The sequence below is a fragment of the Acomys minous genome (genome assembly GCF_964271855.1).
Source record: "Acomys minous genome assembly, chromosome: 12".
In the NCBI taxonomy this organism is placed as follows: Eukaryota; Metazoa; Chordata; class Mammalia; order Rodentia; family Muridae; genus Acomys; species Acomys minous.
The window spans coordinates 38974035-38989323 of NC_140493.1; the positions used below are offsets into that span (position 1 = coordinate 38974035).

At 47.8% G+C, this 15289-nt stretch overlaps 1 protein-coding gene across 4 annotated transcripts in view; it reads left to right on the forward strand.

The window, feature by feature from the left end:
• Positions 1-13213, forward strand: part of ZHX2 (zinc fingers and homeoboxes 2) — a 148242-nt gene extending 135029 nt beyond the window's left edge. For all 4 annotated transcript variants that reach the window (XM_084750997.1, XM_084750998.1, XM_084750999.1 and 1 more), the window contains one exon: positions 11885-13213. The gene's annotated coding sequence lies outside the window, so the exon portion shown is untranslated. The remainder of the gene's footprint in view (positions 1-11884) is intronic.
• The last annotated feature ends 2076 nt before the right edge of the window (positions 13214-15289 follow it).

Genomic DNA, 15289 nt, shown 5'->3' on the forward strand with positions numbered 1-15289 from the left:
CCATAGTCTGAATCTAAGAATATTTATGTTTCATATTTACGTTATACACACAGCCCAAAGGTAAACTCTGTAGCAATATTTTTCATAGTTGTGTGTGCGTCATGGTGTGGTAGTCCCACTTCATGTCACGCAAGCACTGGAAAGTTCCCGACTTTGAAGCATTTAGAAGTCTAGGATTTCACATTCAAGATGTTCAACCTGTGTTTATTACTTAAATTTCTCACATATAGTATGCTTTCAAATGCATGCACATAATAGAATGGGTTTGTGGAGCTCACTTGCATAGGTACCACCTCACATGCACTTATCAGGGTTGGTTTGTTGATTGGTTGGTTGGTTGGGTTGGGTTTGTTGTTGTATTTGTTGATGGTGGTGGTGGTGGTGGTGGGTTTTTGTGTTTTGTTGTTTTGTTTTGTTTTGTTTTGTTTTGGGTTTAGTTTGATTTTGGTTTTGGGGGTGTTTGTTGGGGGGGGTTGTGGAATATAAGTCCTTTCTCAAGGTTCTTTGACAAGTGGGTGAAATAAGGCCTGCTAGTTCTGTTCCCTTGTTTGTGAGGCTGGTCTCAGCGGGTATGTCATGCTGCCTGGGCCTGCTTGGACAGCCTTCAGGCCTGTTCATACCTGAGCCCTCTCAAACTATTAGACCAACACACTCTCTGTGGGTATTGTGTTCACAGCTGGAAAATACACACACACACATACACACACACACACACACACACACACACACACACACACAAGAAGGGAGCGTATCTTTAAGTTTACTAAATTGGAGATTCAAGGTTATGTCTTTGCACCCAAAAGGCTTTGTAAAGACTCCCCTATTTGCTTCACGCGGCTCGGGAAAGGTGCCTTTCTGCTTACATCCCAGTAACTCCTTCAAATCTGGACAAGACTGTGCAGATTTAGACCTGTGAAGCCACAAAAGCCAAGGAAGGGAGGTTACCATGGTTACTAATGGCCGTGTCATCCACATAATGGCACAGGCCTTGAAGCCCTTGGGGTATGTGTGTGTGTGTGTGTGTGTGTGTGTGTGTGTGTGTGTGTGTGTGTGTGTGTGCGCGCGCGCGCGCTTCCCAAGAGGTCACTACAAGTCAGAACCCCACATAGCGCCTGCTTGGCTGTCTGTGGAGAAAGGAGAGGGAGGGCTACTTTCCTGAGAGATCACAGAAGCAGCCTGCCATGCTTGCCATGATTTGACCAGGTGAGCTGCTCTAGAGAGCACATAAAAAGCGGTGGAAGGGGCCTCCCAAGCTGTCCTTCTAGACAAAGGTAAGCGTCTCTGAGATACTCTGTATGGTCCTGCAGGAAAACCCTAGGAATTTCACACCCAGTGTTGATGAACTTAAACAACTCGAGACCACCATGTTGCTCATTATTATCCCAATTACTGCATGATATAAATCAGGAAAACGCTATGGAAGCCTTCTCTAGCCAATTCCAGCAACCATTTAATGACTTGTCAACCCCTGGGTACCATCACATCTTCTTGAGGCACTGCTGGTGGGTCTCGGTAAGGATACAGCCCAAAGAGGAGTTTGTGGTGCTAGGTGGCCATTTCTCCACCTTCTTAGGAAGCCCTGTCAGTCTAGTTGTCTTCTCTGTTGAATCAAGAGTGGCTTCTGCTCTGTTTTGTCTTGTCTTGTTTTGGTTTGTTGTTTTTCCATCCACGTGAATGCTCTAGCTGTACCCCCATTTTCTGAGAAGCCCTGAGTTTCTTGTCTTGATCTTGATCCATCACATGAATCGACATGCTTGCTCTTTCTTCTCACCCTAGAGCGGGCATAGGTTCAGTTCCACTCAACAATGTATTCTGAGCATCCCATGGCTGCCATGGTAGATGCCAAAAGACAATGGAGGGAGACAGACGACGCGGTTCCTATTCCCAACAGAGCTCACCTGGGCTGAGGGCAGAGGCAGTACTTTCCGTTACCAGCTAATATGGCACGTGATATGATGGGGGCATGCACAGTAGTGTGGGTACTCATTGGAGGCATTCCCAGACTGGGCACCATAAGGAGTTAAGGGAAGAAGGGGTATTGCCTCTGGACTACCTTTTAGGAGAGCCAAGAAATTAGATAAAGGAACAGCCAAGGTCCAGAGATGAGCAAAGCAACAGTACGTGTGAGGACCAGAAAAGGATTGGCTTAGCCAGAAGGTAGTGTGGGTTCTGCTGATGACTAAAAGACACAAACCGAAAGCAAAGCTGAGTGTCTTCTCTAAGAGCCTGCGATTACTCTGAACCAGGTGTGTTGGCTGAATCAGAAGCGCAGATACAAGTTCCCCCAAGTGTGATCTCAGGTGGTGCTTATTCATCCCCCGCAGCTGTGTGAGAGGTAGCCTGGGGCAGCTGTCCCCCAGAGAGATGGGGCCACCTGTTAGCATACCTTTCCCAAAGGTACACACCACCTGGGTAGGCTATGACCCCCTAATTCCCTGCGATCTGAAGGAAACAGAGATGGGGGAGGGGATGCAAAACTCTCAGGAAGAAGCTTTAGGGAAGGAGAAGGGAAGACAGGTGAAGATCTCCCACGGAGCAGAAGCCTAGCTCCGGGATGCCCATGTTCTTACCTCAGAGATATAGAAAGCACCTGTATCCCCATTTTCTGTTTATGTTAAATGTCACCGTTGTGAGCTGCAGGGTATTCCTAAACTAGATATTGGAGCTGTTCACCACCTGGTGGTGTCACATATTCATGATGGCCTCCTGATGGTTCAGGGAGCCATGGTATAGAGGATGGGCATGCAGGTCACACAGATAGAGCATCTGAAAACTGGCCAAGTCCTAAGCATGAAAGTGTGCATGAATGACTTTGCCAACAGGGCCAAGACACAGCCCCTACCTGGATCTCAGCCTAAAAAGGGAAGAAATATTACACAATCCAGAAGTCCATCTGGATTTTTCTTTTTAAAGGCTTTTCAAAAAACATTTGTCTTAAATAATATGGATGGAGGAGGGAGGGTTGTGCACACAAGCGCAGTGGCCAGAAGAGGGTGTCAGATCCATTGGAGCTGGAGTTAAAGGCAACTGTGAGGCACCTATTTTGGACTCTAAGAACCAAACTTGGGTCCTCTGTAAGATCATTATGTATTCTTAATCAGGCAGCCATGTCTCCAGCCCCCACCATCTGGACTGTTTTATCAGAGCTATGAACACAGAAATTGGAGGAGCCCTAAGGAAGAAAGGTAGTTTTTCTTGTTTAAAAAAAAAAATGACTTACCAACCCACATGTGCAAGCCTTCTTCTCATTCAAACAAAGGAAACAGAAACCGGAAGTAACTCGCCAGAATTCACTCAGCCAGTGTCTAAATTTGGCTCAAGATCTCTAGCCACTATCTTCACGGACTCCAGATTTCTGACAGTTTCCAACTCTTGATGACTAGTGATGGCTCAGGGAAGGTGTGAAATTTGTGAAATGTCAAAAAAAAAAAAAACATTGCCCAGGCTCAGCTTGCTTAAAATACTTAAGGCTGCTTAATTGTTGCATGCTGGCCACAACTTACCGTCCAGAGTATGTATACCCCTCACACACTGATCAGGTTAGCTGTCTGTATATAGATGAATGAATGAATGAATGAATGAATGAATGAATAGAAATAAGTGAGTGAATGAATGAATGAGTATAAATAAGTGAGTGGATGGATGGATGGATGGATGAATGAGTGAATGGATGATGGATGGATGAATGAGTGAATGGATGATGGATGAATGAATGAATGGATGATGGATGGATGGGATGAGTGAATGGATGATGGATGGATGAATGAGTGAATAGATGATGGATGGATGGATGGATGGATGAGTGAATGGATGATGGATGGATGGATGGATGAGTGAATGGATGATGGATGGATGGATGGATGGATGGATGGATGAGTGAATGGATGATGGATGGATGGATGGATGGATGGATGAGTGAATGGATGATGGATGGATGGATGGATGGATGGATGAGGATAAATGAGTGAATGACTTACTCTAATCATTAGTTCTCCTGCTTCTCTTTCCCACTAGACCTTTGAAGTCAGGGACCCCACCTCAGTCTTTAGTTCCCTGTGCACAGTTGATGGAGACGGTCAGTCAAGGCTGTCTCAGTTCATTTACTATTGCAGGTAACACAGGCTGGATGGCTTTGAAAGAAAAAAGGTTGGGTTTTGGCTATACTTCTGGAGGTACATGGTTGAGTAGCCATCTGGGTGTGACCTTCTTGCTGGTAGAATTCCAAAGACAGGTGAGGTGTGTGAATGAGAGAAAGAGAGGGAGCAGAGAGAGAAAGAAAGAGAGAGAGCGCGCATATATCTGTGTTTGAGAGAGACAGGGAGCATGGAATGTGTGCACATGTGTGTTTCATGATATCTATGTTATATTTAATTATAAGTATTAAAACATGTTATTTGGCCGGACGTGGTGGCTCACACCTTTAATCCCAGCACTCAGGAGGCAGAGGTAGACAGATCGCTGTGAGTTCAAGACCAGCCTGGTCTACAAAGTGAGTCCAGGACAGCCAAGCCTAACACAGAGAGACCCTGTCTGGCAAAAAAAAAAAAATGTTATTTGTATACATTTATGGTTTCTTTATGACACCTCTGGACGTGCTATGTCCACCCTCACTCTCCCTCTTCACTCCCAGGCCTCCCTCTGACTCCCTAATAGTTAATCTTCTGCTTCCAAGGCTAGTGTTGTGCTGCTTTGTTCTGTTTTCTTTTGTTTCTACACACAAGAGAACATACGTGATGTGTGTCTTCCTGTGTCGGGTTTATTTCTTCTAGCGCAGTGAGGCCCATCTGTGACAAGATTTCACTCTCCTTTATCATGAAGCATTCTACTGTGTTGTATACACAATATTCTGTCTGTTTGTCTTTTGGCAGGCATCTAGGCTTATTGCATATCTTGGCTCTCGTGGACCATGCTGCAGTAAACATGGCTACGCAGACATCTCTAGTATGAACTCCCTTTGGGTCCTTTGGCTATACAGCTAGATCAGACGGTAGTTCTATTCTTAGCATTTTGTTTTGCTTGCTGTTTTGGTTGAGGGGTGGATTTTGTTGTTGTTGTTGTTGTTGTTGTTGTTACTTGTTTGTTTCTTGTCTGTTTCTGAGGAACTTCCATCCTTTAGACATACTACTGTAGCATACTGTAATGCGTACCTTTCTTGTTGTAAGCAAGTACAGTTTGGTTAGAAGCAATTTTACTGGAGAAGGGCTCATCCGTGCTTACTATTGGAAGGGCTACATCTTATCATGGTGGGAAAGGCACAGTGGCAGGAGGCCAGCTGGTCACATTGCATGAGCAGTCAGGAAGCCCACAGAGATCAGATGAGACCCTGACACAAAACATTAAGGGCCAGCCCCAGCAACTCAGTTCCTCAAACAAAGCTCTACATAGCAAAGCTTCCACAGCCTTCCAAAACAGCATGGCTAGCCAGGAACCAAGTAGTAAGCACATGAGCCTATAGAGGACTTTTGACATTCAAGCTACAACACATATTTAGCACAAAACAGTATGGTAAAAGTGTAACTTTTCAATGCCCCAGGAAACAGAAACTCTGACGCAACTTGCTTTATTGGTATACTTGCTCTGTCCAGGTAGTCTAAAACCAAATCCAAGGGATTAGTCAAGGGGTTCTGTATGATGACTTTTCAAGAAACACCTCTTGCTCCCCAGAAAAGGAGACCATGTTCAGTGTATGTAACCCTGCTGAAAAAGCCAGAGTCTCCTTCCTAGGCAGTCAGGGAGCAGAGGGAAAGCCACTGCCAAAATCCGTGGTCAGAATTTGTGCCCAAGAGTGTCATGGAAGTTTTGGGTTCTTTGTAAACTCAGTTATGTTATGTAAATATGTTTTTGTTCTAATCCCAAGTGTAGGAGTTTAGTTTGAGCGTTAGCTTGTCCATACCTGTTAACTGTCTCGTGAGGGGCGTGGCTTTTGTCAGCTGGTACTAGCCTTCTTCATGCAGCACAAAGAAGGGTGTGGTCCAGGGCTCTGAGGCTATAAATAAGAGCCCAGAGGGAGCATGGTGGGTGGCATGCCCTGTTGGCCTGTAGGGAGTTAGGGAATAGCAGTTTGAAGAGACCAGAGATGACAATATTGAGGTTTGGAGCAGACAGGCAGAGAGAAACGCTTCCAGGAGCAGCGGCTTGGAGGAGACTGCTGGCTGTGTCTGCTGTGGGCAGAGACGAATATAGCCCAAAGGAACCCAATTGACCCTAGACTGCCGAGAGAAGTAAAAGGAGGGCCCCCCTCTCCCCACTAACCTCTCTCCTACAAAGGATGGGGATGTCGGAAGGGAGGTTGAGGCCTAAACACCCCATATAAAAAAGAGTTTAAAAGAAAGAGCGCTACACAAGAGGGAGGAAGATGCTGGGAAATGCTAGAGTGTTCACATGCCCATGAATGGTAGTTTATGCTTTAACTGTTGAATTGCTGTATGGCTCAGTGAGGCTCCTACAACAGAATCCCAGCATGCTTCAATAAAAGATTTTTTTTTTCACAGTTCTGAAGACTGGAAGTTCAAGGTTAAGATGTCAGGGCTACTGACATCCCGTGAGGCTGCACTTCTTTGGCTACCTTCTCACTGCGTCCTCACACGGACTCTCCACTGTGTGTACTCACACCCCAAGTATCTTTTTCTCTGCTTATCCAGTCCTGTTAGATTAGGACTTAACTGTTCTACACTTACTTACCTTACTTATAGGTCTTATCTGCAAGTGCAGGGCTATGATATGCACATACAAATCAGTCTGGAACACTTTAAGAACTGTCTGGTTGTTGTTGTTGTTGTTGTTGTTGTTGTTGTTGTTGTTGTTGTTGTAATTTAAATGAGATAACAAATGAGAGCCCTTCAGCGCTATCTAGCATTAAGATTGGCATCTATTCAGTAGAGACACCTGTTAACCTTTTTCAGCCTCTCCATATGGTGAACTTGGCTGATTACTTCCTGCCTTTCCAAATTGATCTTTCCTGTTGGTCCCTACCCATGCAAGCTCATGCCATTCGTTCAATGTGTGTGGAGCCGGGTGTGCATGAGAGGCCTGCAACACCAACATGGGCTGGTATTTACCATGCACTTACATGCGCTCACTCATCCTCACAGTAACTCTGCAGGCAGCATGCGTTTCTTCCTGTATGGCCCATAGAGAAGAAGCAAAGAAAGATGGCTGACCCAAGGTCATCCAGGTAGAAAGCGGTTTGGAATTCAAGCCCAAACCTTAGATGTGTAACCCTTGTCCTAACTGTAACTAAAGACTTGGCACAGCCTACTGTCAGTCATCGAGAGGACCTGAACTGAATAACTGTGTACATCAAATTGGCCTAGGAGCGTGTCTTGGTTGTTAGCTGATGAAGGAGGTCCCAGCCCACTGTGGGCTGTGCATCCAAACTCCGTAAGAAAGCTGTGACTGTAAGCCAGCCTAGGGACCGGCAACTAGCATCCTCCACGGTTCCTGCTTGTACTGCCTTGGCTGTGAACACAGTGAGTCCCTTGGTAAAGGCAATGCGGTGTGGACTGGCAAGCAGGCCTGTTTCAAGTTCCTGCCTTGAGCTCCCACCGTGACGTCCCACAATGATGGACTGTGATTTAGAACAACAGCAAGCTAAGCAAACCCTTCCTCCCCTACGTTGCTTTCGGTCAGGGGGTTTTAACACAGCGACAGGAATGAAACCAGAACTTGAAAGAGTCTCCCTCAAAGGACTGAGATATGATTCCGCTGTAATTAGGTTCTCTTGACCCCCGCTAGACACTGCCTGCCAATGGGAGCAGAGGCCGCAGACCTCTCAGATGCCAACTGCACTTGACCCCCCTGATCAGACTGCAGTGGGATTAACCCAGCCTAGAGGTCTCAGCAAGATCTCCTACCCTGAAGCCCCTCAAGCCTTCCTGAAAATGGAGAGCTTTGGCCAGCCGAGGCCAACTGGACCCAAGTCTGAGGTCAATTTGCAAAGATAGTTTTCCAGTCCCCTTGGCAGTTGCTTATGCCCCCTCCGTGTCAGCTTAAATTCTCTTTCCTAATTCTAATTAGAGTCGGACCATGACCTCCGCCCCCAATAAAGCAAATAACTCAGAAATGTTATGGTGAGGTTTAGATGTAGACAACAGAAGAGAGTTGAGCAGGGGTGGAGGTGGGGAGCCTGGGGATGGGGGGTTGAGCAGGGGTGGAGGTGGGGATCTTAGGGAGGGGTGTTGAGCAGGGGTGGAGGTGGGGATCCTGGGGAGGGGGAGTTGAGCAGGGGTGGAGGTGGGGAGCCTGGGGAGAGGCGCTTGGTCACCCTGAGGATAGAAATGTGCAGAATATTCTATCGATCTTCTGTACTGTGCAAGTGCCTATAGGCCTATAGTGAACAATCCAGTATTATACACTACAAATGTTTGTAAAGGGCAGGTTTTCATATTAAGTGTTCTTGTCACCAAGGGGGGAAAAATAAGCAGGGAGAGAACATTTTGGAAGGAGCCAAATATGTTTATTACTATTGGGTTGGACGACGCGATCATGACCATGCGTATGTCCAAATTCACCAAATTGTGTACGCTGTTACGGGAGATTTTGAATAGTAGTGAAGGGGGCAGGGGGAGTACTGGAAGAATGTAACGATAGAATCCAGGCTCCTCTATCCCTTTCATGACTAGCAGCCAGCACCCTGCTGAGACATGGCCTGTGAGCCCCTAAATAATAGACAATCCAGTGCCAGGATCTCTCACCCAGGATGTCAGATTACATCAAAGCAACACCTCCTGCTCTCCGCACCCTTCCATGCCTCTGCCTGGGAATCAGAGAGCAATGGCTGCAGGCTCCTGCGATGAAGCCCATCCCCAATCTTTAAAATTATAAAGAAGAGACTCCCTCAGCTGCCACATGGCCTCTCATGTCATGCTGTCTGCCCCTGTTGCTGGGGCCCGAGCTATCCTCAGAGTCCTCTCCTTCCTATTGCTGTCCTGTTGTCTGCCCATGGCTATTAAAAACTCTTCCGAAACACCCTTTACTCCCCCACCCCCACCCCGGGTAACCTCTTGAACCCACCCCCATCCAAAACCTAATGAGGCACTGCATGTTTCTTCCCAACAGCAACAGAGGCCCAACAACAATGGAGTAAAATGGTAGGGAGCGCCAGCCCTCAGCCCTCAGGGAGTAAGCAGTACGGTTGCTCAGCCTATCCACACCCAAAATTTCCAGGCGGACACAAACGCCAGGCTCCAGAGCCCCATGCTGCCAGAATCAGGACCCTGTGGCCCATCTGCGCATACCCCACTGCAAACCCGACACACCTTCTACTTTTTGAACCCTGGTGTGCTGGATTCAAGGCTCCTTTCTGCTCCCCCATTAGTGAAACTGAGTCCCACCCTGCATCTCTGCATGGCCCTAAGATGTTTGTCCTTTGGAGTATAAGAGATGTAGCTCTCAGATTCAGATAAGGGCACAGTGATTGCACGTCCCCTCTCTCCCCACAGTGAAAGCATCTTGCCTTAGCAAATGTATTGAGAGGGGGCGTGTGGCTGGCTTGGATGATGACTGCCACGTGGACCTCCCAGAGCATCTATGCTGAGCTCAGCATTATTCAGAGGAAGCTGGACCTAGTGATGGTGAGGACTTTGAGAGGAGGGCCCAGGAAGGCTCTTGTCCCACCTTCCAACAGCTCCTCGGCTCCTCCTTGGAATGTGACGGGAAAGATGAGCTATAAGTGGACATCTGCAAGGCAGCAGCCACACAGAAGAAAGACCTTAGCTTTCAGCCTCACAGTGGCACCAGCAGCCAGTTATCACTGAAGTAGAGCAGTGGGGTAGTTTGGGGAAGGGAGAGACAGACAGACTGACTGGCTGACTGACTGACTGACTGACTGACTGACTGACTGACTGACTTACTGACTATAAGAATATGTTATGGGAAGATATTTACCATCTATCTCTCATGTAGTATAGAATTATTCTTTTGTAAGTCCTCAGGGATCCCTGAGAGGAAATCCTATGGGGGAAATAGAAAAGGAAAAAAAAAAAGCTGTCACATGATTCTGGTGCAGTGGAAGAGAACAGGCAGAGAGAATATCCCCACAGTGAAGTCAGAGCTCATTCCTGCAGGCCTGAGGCTTGACGGACACTGGGCCTGGTCCCAGCTAGTGAAGGCAGTAAAAGGAATAAACAAGAGTGACTCAGAAATGCCCCTCGGTGACAGAGGAGCAGGGCCATGCCTGATGTGCCACAGCCTCTGGTCAGCAGTGTGCTGAGGGAGGAATGGCTGTTGTAGACCACAAAGAGGAACTCAGGGTCAGCAGAGCTTGTTCTGTCTGCCCTGTTTTCTTCAATGTGAATATAGTAGGATTGTGAGAAATATGGTCCAGGGCCAGCATCCAGGCACTGCTGCCTCTCACTCTACACCTAGCAGGACCCTTGCACTGGAGAGGAAATAAGATTAGCCTGGGGGGGGGGGTGTCGGCTGACCAGCTGGCCTTTAGGTTTGGGCTATGAAAGGCTGGCACCTGTGGACAGGGGCCCCATTTCCAGCCTCACTTTGATAGTTCTGTCAGTTCCCACAGCTTGAAGCCTGCCCACGGCCACATACTCTGGGAACATGAGAGGAAAATTAGAGTTCAAGAGATCTGAAGAATGCTTCCAGGGTCTGTAATTGGGATGACTAGGGGAAAAAAACAGAAGAAGAAGAAGGAAAAAAAAAAAGAAAGGGGAGGGTTAATGGTGTTAGGATTCTGCTTCAGTCTGCCTACCTGTGATGTCATTGCCTTCCTGTCATGGGGGTGTGGCCCTGCCCAGTATATAAAAGGGCAGACCCACCTCGCCCCTCCCTCTCTTACTTCCTTACTCCTTTTCCTATTACTTCTTTCTCTCTTCCTCTGTCTCTGCCTCTGTCCTCCCCCTCCCCCCCCTCTCTCTCTCTTTCTCTCTGGGGTACCCCTTCCCTCTTTCTTCTCCTCCCATGTTCATTTAATAAACCTCATATAATATATCTGTTGGCCTGGTATCTTATAATCTTATTTTCTTATTATTAATCATGAAAAAGACCTTTTCTTCCTTTTTCTGACTTTTGGCCTGTCAATCAGTCCTACGGAATTACTCAACATTTTATCATCGTCATCACTGTCACCATCATCACATCATCATCACCGTCATTACAAATGGTTGGAGGACAATACATGTGAATACTCATTTTTTTAAAACCATATAAGGAAGGCTGGTAAGATGATTCAGTCAGTAAAGGTGACTGCAAGCCTGAGTTTGACCCCTGGAGCAGACACAGGATGGAAAAAGAAAAACAACTCCCACAAGTTGTCCTATCACCTCCATATGTGCACCATCACACACACACACACACACACACACACACACACGAAACTTTGTCAGCTTACACCTACTGCTCTAAATTTACACCTACATCCCGAAAAGCAAGGCAGTATTTACTGAGTCCATGCAAGTCAGACTTTTCATGAATGTAGCAAAATATTAAGACAAGGATGACTTCATTGGAATTTTAGCTCCGTCCAGAGCAGTTCAGGCCATGGTGAGTTGGGGCTGCGTTTCTGGGTATGGGATGTGTCAGAACATGACGGCAGTGGTAACACGTGACTGACAGAGAGCAGAGAGAACCAGAAGCAGCCGAAGATAATATACCTCCCCTAGTATCCTTCTTTCCATTGGGCCCCACCTCTCAAAGTATCCACAGCATCCCCAAAATAACCCCACCAGCTGGGACCAAGTGTTCAAACACAGGTGTGCCTGTGGGGGGCATTTGAGATTCAAACGAAGCCCCAACTTGGAGGGCACCTGCCCCTCCTTCAACCTTTGGAAGGAGTCCCCAGCCTGCAGGAGGACTAGCAGGAAGCCTTCCACCCCCAAGAAATGACAGTCCTCTCTCTCTGACATCCCTTTGGTTTGTGTCATCCCTCTAGGGCACTTGGCCTGAACCTCTGCACTGACAAAGGGGAGGCTCTGTCTTTGAAGAAAGAAGAAAGCCCCGCCCCCACCGTGGGCCACCTCACCAGCGACTCTAAGTAGAAGTGCTTCAGCTGTGTGTGCCTGGAGGACACAGGAACTCCAGAGTTCTGTGTCCCTCCCAGAGGCCAGGCGGAAATTGTTCATAGTGCCAAAGTCCTACTACTGCGTTTTCAATGGGTCCCTGTACATAGTATCTGCCTTTGCCCCGGCCCCGCCTCTTGCTATACTGGAACTGATTTATACAATGTGGGGATTTTGTTACCTTTTTAATGGAGGGCAACTTACTTTTCCAGCACTTCCATGGTAAGGTGTTTGCTTTTTCTTTTTCTTTTTTTCTTTTTTTCTTTTTTTCTCCCAGGAAGGAGGGCTAACCACATTGCTTCTCTCTCTCTCTCTCTCTCTCTCTCTCTCTCTCTCTCTCTCTCTCTCTCTTCTTATCCTTTTATTAATGAGGGGGAGGGAGCCTTAGTATTAGTGCCACTGTATCTACTGGATTTTTAGGTAGGAAGAATGTCTTTTTTAAGGTAGTTTGACATTTGAGAGATGCCTTGGTGGGAGGGGCTGAGGTTGGTCCTCTGGCTCAAAGTGGAATGGGTTCACAAATAGCGGGGCCTTCTGCGTCAAACCCATTCACGGTTCCCCCAGCTGCCTTTTGGGGACCCTGCCTCTGCCCCATGCCAAGAGGTGTGTCTGGCTTCTCAACCGCTTTGGATAATTTGGGAATGAGTGGCTGCCCTCTTTACAAATCTTTTTAAAATACCAGCAGAAAGGGCTCCCACGATTGACGATGCCATCGTGGCTCTTAGAAAATTAAAAGAGAGAGTGGTCTTCCTGTCTGGATGGTACAAAGGTAAACATCTCTGGTGGTCTTTTCTCTTCCTCACTGCCTTTTCTTGGTGTGGCATTTGACAAGATTTCAGCTTGAAGCCTCACTATGAGTTGATTTTTGTTGTTGCTGTTCGTGTGTGTGTGTGTGTGTGTGTGTGTGTGTGTGTGTGTGTGTGTGTGTGTTGGGCCAATTTTAGATACCTGAGTGCACTTTTTTTTTTAGTTAGTCCTAACTTTTAAAGAAGGAAAGCCAAGAGATATATCTCATGTAAATGTCGCAACATGGGTTCTGTTTGCTGTCCTTGTCCCCTCTCCTACTCCCCAGACCCTTGACCCCACTTGAGTACACTGCACAAATAAAAATGCTAGGGAGTTTGAATAAAAGCAGTTTTTCTAACCTGTTGCTCATTTGCTGTATCTCAATAAAGCAAAGACTAAACATTTTTATAACCTTTCCTCTGCTCGTCCTTCTTCATTGTTATCTGGATCCTGGATCCTGGGGCCTCAGCCTGTAGTCCTGACTTGGTCACCTCCCACTGCCAATTCGTTATGGCCATATTTTTTAAGGTTTTTTTTTATGGGGGGAGGGGACACACAGGCACATGTGCATGTGCTTAAGTCATGAAAACGAAACAAAACAAAACAAAAAACCTTTTCATCCATATCCCTGTGACCAAAATCCAAGTCATGGTGACATCTGGCTGTGAGGAAAACTGGCCAAGTGGCCAAGGACCAGCAAGAGTCCTGTCCCCAGGAGGAAAGTGGGGTGGATACCATGGTCAGAGAACCAGCCACAAGCACATCCAGACACAGCTGACCTCAAGTCCAGCTCCCTTCCTGGTTGGATGAGCCCCCATGAGCTACATTTCACTGCACCTTAAACCTAAGAATCATGACCAACATCGTCCTGAACTTAGAATCTATTTCCAAGGTCAGGGCCCACTCTTACCCACTGTGTAAAACGCCTACACACCCCTGTGATTGCCGTCACTACTGTGGCATCTCCCGACGAGACAGCAGTATCCATAGGTTGATAAAGGGCACACAGAGTCAATTCATTCTGGATCTGATTTCAGGGAACTCTGTCTACTGTGGATGGTTAGCTCATTACCTCAGATTGGACAGTGAGTGCTCACCCCACCGGGGTCTCTATGTGGAGACATGGAGAGCGCAGGCTCATCTGCAGGCAGCTACCAGCTCCTCATGCCACTTGAGTGTCCTGGCTTCAGGAGCACGGTGTGCTGTGCTGCTTATTCAGAAGCACAGCGTGCCAGGTAGGCTGGCTGCCAGGCTATGCGGGCAGAATGGCTCCTGCATGTGCTGACAAGTCAAGCTTGGTGAGGCCAGAGGCTGGGGGGGGGGGGGGGAACGTGTTGTTAAGAGGAAAGGCTCTTGAGAAAGGAAACCCAAAAGGACCTTGAGAGTCACACCTAAGGAGAGGTTCCTCTGAGTGTCCGCCCAGCCAGATAAGATGATAGGCAGTCTAGAACAGGAGCTACAGGCTCACATCCAGCCACGGGGAGGAGAGCAGGTGTGCTTCCTCCTTAAACCGTGAGTGAGGCTGGCTTCCATGCATCTGTCCTCCTCCTGAGTTCCAAGGAGAGAAGGAGAAGAGAAACGGAGGGAGAGAAGGAGGGAAGGAGGGAGGAAAGGAAGGAGAAAGGAGAAGGGAGGAGGGAGGGAGCGGGGAGGGAGGATGAGATAGAGAAAGGGGCCAGAGAGAGATTGAGCTTTAGTACTGGCTGGCAAGGCTGACTCATTCTGGTCCCTGCATTGCCTTTCTCCCTGTGTTCCCAGCACCTGGCCCCTCATCTCTCTCTCTCTCTCTCTCTCTCTCTCTCTCTCTCTCTCTCTCTCTCTCACACACACACACACACACACACACACACACACACACACACACCCGCATCACCCCACCCCTGCCCCATGCTCTCCAGCCCTTCCCTTTAATGAATGTCCCCTGCCCATCTCCACAGGTGGCTGCACTTCCCTCCTGCTACTTACCACCCTTGCAGTTCGGCATGCCACTGGGAAAGCAATTTAAACGGAATTCTTCAAGCAAGACAGTGGGAGCCACCATCAAATGCCTAATGTCTGTAGAAACCAAAGAAAAAGCCCTGCTAATGGGCAGGAGGGGAAAAACACAGGGAAGATGGTTTCACCCTTTTAACCACCTAGCAAACTACCTCAGGCTGTGCTTCTCCAGTGGGAATGATTGAAGAGTGGCGGACCTAGGAGAGGGATTCTGTGGGACAGGCAGGGTTCTTGAAGGGGCGGAAGAGAGCAGCAGGTAGCGTGGCTAGCTACCGCGTCCACTTACAGTGCACCCTTTGCACTCCTAGGCCTTCCTTCAAGGCATTTTTCTCTTCTGCGGTTGGTCTTCTGTTGAGAGTGGGAGCTGCCCATCATGGAGACAATTCCCAGCCCCACCCAGCCAGGGGAGAGACATCACACTCTAGGGTACCTAGATAGGTACAGGGCCACACACAGACCCCACTCTGGACCAGTCAGGTTCTGGGAGAAAAGACCTC